Raw genomic sequence first — 7,622 nt, forward strand, 5'->3', positions numbered from 1 at the left:
CATTGCACGTGGCGTATCCCTCCAGGGTCCGGCCTGTGCTCCATCTGGGGCAGACGCCCAGTGAGCAGTCCCTTGCCTCTTTCAGGAACTTGCAGACTGTCACTGTGCTTGGTCCTGGCTGTGCAGGGCGGAGGAACGATGACTGCACGACCCTTCTCGCCTCGCCCAAGCTGGGAACAGCCGGGGTCTGGCACTACATTGGCAGCAGCCTCCGAGATGCTGCTTTGGCTCTATGCTGCTGGGTTTTGTGAAACCAGGTCCTTGCACTGCAAGCTCCTGTAGGGTAGGAACGATCTCTGCTCTGCATTTGTATATCTAGGGCAATAGTGTCCTGGTCGGTGACTGCAGCTTTCAAGTAATACCCGGTGCAGATGAAGGAGGATGCTAGTGGTGTGAGACTTGCATATCACCCCCAGTGAACTCCTTGAGGGGAGTCTCTATATTTAGCAACCCCAACTTGGACATCAAAGTTGTGAAGTGTGGCAGCAGGGAAGTCTGCATCTCAAAAGTGGCCTCAAGTGTTTCGCAGCACAGTCAATGTAGGTGCAAGGGAAATATCTAGCTGTTCCTTTGCATCAGCCAGGGAGTTGTCTACAGGCTAACACTGAGCTGCAGTTAGTTATAAGCACACAAAACAGAAAGCTGGCTGAGGTTCCTTTGAACCGTGTCCCTAAATGCATCCTTGGGCAATACAGTGCATCCCTGTGAGCTTTGCTGTTCTTAAAAAGGCTTGGAGGTAGTTGGGAAATATTGGCCTCCTTGCATTGGATCCAAAGGCATTGCCCACGCCATTGAGGTGGGGTGGGGCAGGACCCCAAACGATCCCTACCACCTCCTGTGCAGAACTGCTCCTTCTACCCCATGCCCCCAGCAGACGATGACGATGCTGCCAGGGTTACCCTGGGAGAGCATCAACCATGACCCATGCCAGGCACCTGGCTCTTTCATGACAGGGGGTGCTGTAGACCTAGCCTCCAGCATGCCCCACCCCAGAAGCAGCTGCATCTCAGCACTTGGTGCATAATCAATTCCCGATACAGCCTTCTTGAATCGTGTGGCTCAAACCAGGACACAGGACCCCAGGGGAGGCCTCAGCAATGCTGAACAGAGCAGGAGATTCATTGCATCTGTTGCTAATTGGCAATACCTCTGACATTTCAGTTGACTGAAGGTCATTGAGTGGCCTGTAGTTACCCGGGTCCTCCCTCCTGCCCTTCGTGTGGATGGGCACAGCATTGGCCCTCTTCCAGTCCTCAGGGACTTCTCCAGAGCGTCAAGAGTTGTGGAAGAGTTTCACCAAGGGGTCCTCAGTGACTTTGGCCAGCTCCTTCAGCACTCTTGGATGAAGATCACCTGGTCCCACTGACCTGTCCATGTCTAATATTTTTAGTTGATCACACGCCAATTCTACGGCAATAGTAGGAAGGCAGTTATTCCTGCCGTGCTCATCCTGTACTCCACCTGGCGCTGTTTTCCCCTTGGTCCAGTGAAAGACCGCGGCGAAGTAGTCATTCAGGAGTTCAGCTTGCTCCTGGGTGCTGGTAACCAGCTCTCCTGTGTTGTTGAGGAATGGCCCCACACTCCCATGTTTTCCTCCTGTTCCCCATGTACCTAAAGAAGGACTTCTGGTTGTCCGTGATTTCTGTTGCTAATCTAAGTTTGGTCGCCACTTTAGCCTTTCTTATCTGTTCCCTACATATGCGGCCATCCTTGTTAAATGTTCTCAGATTAAAACAAATGCAAATTCTTCCATGTGCAGGCTGCTTGTCTCACGCGCTTTGTCTGTGATTTGGAAATGCATGCATGCGTCTCCTTCTCCGTCATCTGGATGCAGTACTCCAACTGCGGCGTGCCCAGTGCTGCATAGAGGGGAAGGATCACCTCCCTGGACCTGCTTGTGATGCATCTGTAGATGCACAACAAGGTGCGGTTAGCCTTGCTGGCCACTTCCTCGCATTGGTGGCTCATGTCTGTCCTGGAGTCAACGATGACTCCAAGATCCCTTTCCGCAACCATGTTGGCAAGAGGGGTGATTCCCAGCCTATAGGTGTGCTGCTGGCTCATTTGCCCTGCATTTGTCTGTGTTGAATCCCAGCCTAGTCTCATGCGCCCACCTCTGCAACCTGTCCAGAGCTAGCTGGATCCTGTTCCTCCCCTCCAGCGTGCCCACCTCGCTCCACAAAAATGCCACACGACAAGGATGGGATTCAAACCCATGCATGTAGTACACAATGGATTAGCAGACCCTCACCTTAACCACTCGGCCACCTTGTCATGCCTGTTACGTCTACCAAAAGAAAATCTTTCTCAATACCAAAAAACCGCACCCGTGCTGGAAGGTCCTGGGCCATTCCTGCAGTATTGAAGTGGCTGAGTCAGATGCTGGATCATGAGAAGGGTTGGCCCTCACCAAACCACTGGTCATCAAAATGTTGGGGGTGGGGTTGGAAAGAACAGGTGCAGTCAGTGCTTTAATGTTATTCGTGTATGTGGCCCCTCTTATTCCCTTATTGCTCCTTTGAGACTAGGCTTTGGATTTAGCACCAATGGATCCCCCTGCAGCGATTCATGGTGCAATTGTTTGTCTCTCTTCTCTTTCTTCCTCAGGGCGCGCTGGACAGGTGCTCTCAAATCCAGCCCAAGCTGATCTTCTCGGGTGAAGCTGTCGTTTACAACGGCAAAGCGCATAACCGCGCGGGGAAACTACCGAGCGTGGTCAAAGATATTTCACTACGTCGCACGTGAACTCTCGCGGAGCTTGTTAGAAACCTCAAGGGTAAAACACGAGGAAATGGAGTCCAGATTCGGCAACATTACTGAACCCTGAAGATCACAGTCCGCTTGAGACCTAAGTACCCGCGCAGAGGGATCCCGCAGGGTTTGGGGCGCAGGTTTGGAGCCCAGCGTAGAGCTGGCCTCTGGGTCCCCCCACATCTTCCTGGACTCATGTCCTCTCCACGCGAAGAAGGAGAAGGGAACTCGGTGGGGGAGGAACATGTTATATGTGTTTCTACTGGCCCGGCAGGTGAAGAGAGATGTTCATTTGGCCAAAATCCACTCTTGCTTATACCCAGGAAGCCTGAGGCTGTCTGGGGTTGTGTGGGCTCACCGGACAGCAAACCATGGCCTGTTGGAGAGAAGATGATTCATAGATTGTAGTCGGAAGGGACCACAATGAATCATCGTGTCCGCCCCTCTGCCCCGGCAGGAAAGAGGGCCGAGGTCAGATGACCCCAGCCAGGTGACTATCTAGCCTCCTCTTGAAGTCCTCCAAGCTAGGTGACAGCACCACCTCTCCTGGGAGCCCACTCCAGATCCTGGCCGCCCTTACTGTGAAACATTTCTTCCTAACATCTAACCTAAATCCACTCTCAGCTAGTTTACACCCGTTGTTCCTAGTCACTCCCTGGGGCACCTTAGGAAACAGCGCTTCCCCTATTCCCCGTTGACGTCCACTAATAAATGTATAGGCAGCCACAAGATCTCCCCTCAGCCATCTCTTGTGAAGGCTGAAGAGATTCAGCTCTCTCAACCTCCCCTCGTAGGGTCTATCATGAAGGCCACTAATCATGCGAGTGGCCCTCCTCTGGACCTCTCCAGACTCCCCGCGTCCCTCTTGAAGTGCGGCGCCCAAATCTGGACGCAGTACTCCAACTGCGGCCTGAGCAGTACCACGTAGAGGGGGAGCATCACCTCCCTTGAGCTATTAGTCATGCACCTGCTCATGCATGACAGGGTGCGATTGGCCTTGTGGATGGCCTCATTACACTGCCGGCTCCTGTTCATCTTGGAGTCAATTATGACTCCAAGATCCCTCTCTGCCTCCGAGCTGCTGAGAAGGACACTCCCCACACTATAGGTGTGCTGGGGCTCCTCCTTCCCAGGTGGAGTACCTTGCATTTATCTTTATTAAAATTGCATCCTATTTCTCTCTGCCCATTGATCCAACCTGTCCAGGTCGGCCTGAATCTGCTCCCTGCCCTCCGGTGTACTAACTTTCCCCTATAACTTGGTATCATCAGCCAACTTGGAGAGGGTGCTCTCCACACCCTCGTTCAAATCACCGATGAAGATATTAAATAATACCGGTCCGACGACTGAACCCTGCAGGACCCCACTGCCCACCTCCCTCCAGGCCGAGAAGGACCCATCCACCACCACTCTGGGTGCGGTCCATAGCCGTAGTTTCCTGGTGTAAGCGTCCTTCATATGGAGGCAAAGTTTGGGGAGCACTTCCTGAGGTCAAAGATTTAAACAATGTGAGCCCAACAAGCCTCATCCCACAATGTTTCCGAGTTTGTTGGGGAAGTCTGAGCAAGACCCTTCCAGCTCTGCACAAGTTCGGCAGAAATGCCAGTGTTTCCTCGGAGGTGATTGTAACTCGTGCTGCCTACGGTGGTCTGTATGGAAAGGCTGATGTTTGAAACTTGCCATCTGGCCTGGTTTTACTTCTCCCCAGGGATGCTCGGGTTCAAAAAAAGTGCCATTTGCTTTAAGAAAGTACGAAATATCTGGAAATGACCTGTGAGCCTGGACTGGAAAACTCTTCCTTGTGCATACTCGAATGTACGCTCGTCTCTCTTGCACCCCAAATGTCTCTGTGTGACGTTTCGGAGGGAAGGGTGGTGACGGACATCTCGGGGAAATGGCTACAATAATTTACAGCCTTTTACCACCCGTGGGGGATAACGAGGGCCCTGAGTGCGCGTGTCCCCTCCGCCCCTTGGTGGGAAGGACAGGAGGACTTGCACCGAGGTGACCCCTTTGGTCCCCCCTGCTCCGAAACCCCTCCTGTCCATCACCAACAGGCGCTCATCCACGCGGTATCGTGCTCTTCACGGGAGCCGTCTTGGGAAGGGAATCGCCCCTGGGCGGCAGAAAATGGAAGACATTCCCAAGCCGCGCAGGGATCAGAGGGTCAGGCTGGAGCAAAAGGGCCAGCGGGGTGAACGCGGGTGCATGATAAAACACTGCGGGGTGAGACCTGCCACGCGCAGGGCAGAGAAATCCCATTATTGGGGAGGGTTGTTCCTTCCTGGTGCCTGTCCAGGCAGCTGCTCAGCTTGCTGCCAAGTGCCCCCTGCCCCAAGATCCCCCAAACTCCTGGGGCTTTCTAAGCCGCGCCCAAGATCCCCCAAACTCCTGGGGCTTTCTAAGCCTCGCCAGGGGAAAGGCCAGACTGGGAATGGGATGACAAGGTGTGTGGGGAGCACAGTGCCCACTTGGTGTTCCCACTGCGCTGCTCCACCACAACCTCTTGTGAAGTGACTACTTTTTGAGGTAGGATGTGTGTTATGTGGGCTGGCCTGGTGTGGGCATGGCAGGTGTGGCTGCTAACATTTCCCCACTTCCCTGGAGCCCAGAGCCCCCAAAAGACACATGTGCCCAGTGCATACACTTGCCCAACTTTTACCATTTGACAGTCTGGCTCCTAGTGAAGTCAGCAGAAGGACAATCAGTGGTTCAGCCCTGATTTACACAAGTAACTCATGACAAGGCCAGGATTTGAACCCGCACATACAGAGCCCAAAGGATTAATAGCCTGTCGCTTTAAACACTACGCCACCTTATTATTAAGTCCTGGAAGCTAATTTTTACCCAGAAGCCAGCCAAAGGTTAGTTGAAGTTTGGTGACTAAATAAAAATATGACAGATGATGAAATGACAGCAAAAGTATATTCAATTACTGTTGATTGCTGTAGGCTTTTAAAGCAGCTTGATTATCCTATTGATCTCTGTCTAGTCATTGATAGAAAACGTTTTCTTTTTTTTACTTTAACTTTATAACTTAAATTAGTCGAAGGTGCGACTTGTGTTGAGTTCATACATTTCCTCTGCATGCCTCTTGTGTCTTGTACTGAAACAACACATGTAAATCATTTGAATGAAGCCAAACCTTTGAAAAGACTTAAACTGTATTGTTTTGCAGGCAGAAAGATTGTTGGGTTTTTTTGGCCTTTGGGAAGCAAAGCTGTGCTGTATTGCATGGTGATCCTGCAGTGAGGTGTATGAAAGAGAAACGTATGGAGGCTTTTCCCCTAATTTTTAAAAGAAATGATCCAGTCATTCCTACTCCTCATCATAGAAACATTGGCCCTCAATCTTATCTTTCTGGTGCGTATTTCATGCGTTTGTGGTTACTCCTGCATTTCATGAAAAGGAGAGGAGACGCAAGCTCTACCGAGAGGTAACACAGCCACCGGTTACCTAAGGACTTTGGAAAGCTGAGCTTCGTTCCAGCCTCTGCCACAGCCTGCCCTGCTGACCTTGGGCACATCCTTTTGTCCCTCTGTGCCTCGGTGCGCTGACCGTGAGTGGGAATGATCCTTCTCTACCTCACGGGGAAGTTGTGAAGATACATCCACCGTAGGCTGTAAGGCACGTGGGTGCAACGGTAATGGAGTCAGATGAGCTCCTAACGTACAAAAGATAAAATGTTAATCCTTCTGTCCCCAGACTTCTGCTTAAACTGAGTTTTTTCCAAGTTCGTAGTCAATGGCTGGACTCCTCCTTTAAAATGTCATTCCAGTGTCCAAGCTCTGTGTTAGTCAAGTATAAACTGGAATGAAAAACCAAAACAGCTGAGTTTGAACCAGTGGGCTGTAGTCCTGCTACAGGTGTCTAACCGAGATGCTCCTTTGAGATTCAATTCTTGCAAAGCCTGTCCTGCACTTACATACTCCGGTATTCTCAGTAAGCCTGTGAAACTAGTTTTGTGTGATATGGACTTGAATTCTGCTTTTAAGCTCCGGTTGGATGAACACTGCGTGTCGGCAGAGGGCAGCCGTGTGACACCTCGGGGCATGGCAGCACTGCAGGTAAAATCGAGTCATGGCTCCTGCGGGAAGCTGAGGGAGGATCAGGACTGAGAGATTGGGGAGAGAGTGGCCCTCCTGTGAGAAATGTGCCCTCACCGGTAATTGGGTGTTTCTGTCTTTGATAGATGTCCGGTGTGCGTTCGTTCTGGTGCGCAGTTGTTGTCTGGACTCCCCACGTATTTTCCATCAAGGCATTTGGTGCATTGGATGAGGTATATCACATTTCTGGAGGTGCAGCTGTGAGATCCTGGGATGCTGATGGCTCTGTTGTGGGGTGTAGTAATCGTGGAGGCGGTGGAGATGTGGGGGAAGGTTTTGCATTGCTTGTCCTGGCACGGTCTGGACCCTTTTGGTGTGTTCTGGGCTTAAGGAAGTTTGTTTCTGGTGAGGAGGTTGGCGAGGTTCGGTGCTTGTCTGAAGGCTAGGATGGGTGGCTCTGGCAAGATCTTTTTAAGAATAGGGTCTTTTTCTAATATGGGTTGCAATTTTTTGAGGATTTTCCGTACGGGTTCGAGGGAGGGGTGATACGTCATAACCAGCCGTGTGCGATTTGTGGGTGTTTTCCTTCTGTACTGCAGCAGTTCTTCACGTGGTATCCGGGTGGCTCTTCCAAATTTGTGATCTCTCTCTCTGGAGGAGTGTCCTTGCTGGGTGAAAGCCTTTTTAAGATTGGTGAGGTGGCGATCCCGGGTGTGCTCTTCAGTACAGATGCGGTGGGATCTGAGGGCTTGGCTGTATATCACAGGTTTTTTGGTGTGTTTCGGGTGATTGCTGGTTCTGTGCAGATATGTATGTTGGTCTGTG

General features: G+C 51.4%; 1 non-coding gene across 1 annotated transcript; it reads right to left on the reverse strand.

The window, feature by feature from the left end:
• Nucleotides 1-2,192: 2,192 nt before the first annotated feature.
• TRNAS-GCU (transfer RNA serine (anticodon GCU)) lies at nucleotides 2,193-2,274 on the reverse strand. Its single transcript has one exon. It is a non-coding gene; the product is annotated as a tRNA-Ser (tRNA).
• Between the last annotated feature and the right edge of the window lie 5,348 nt (nucleotides 2,275-7,622).

Source organism: Alligator mississippiensis, chromosome 11 (genome assembly GCF_030867095.1).
Source record: "Alligator mississippiensis isolate rAllMis1 chromosome 11, rAllMis1, whole genome shotgun sequence".
Classification (NCBI taxonomy): Eukaryota; Metazoa; Chordata; order Crocodylia; family Alligatoridae; genus Alligator; species Alligator mississippiensis.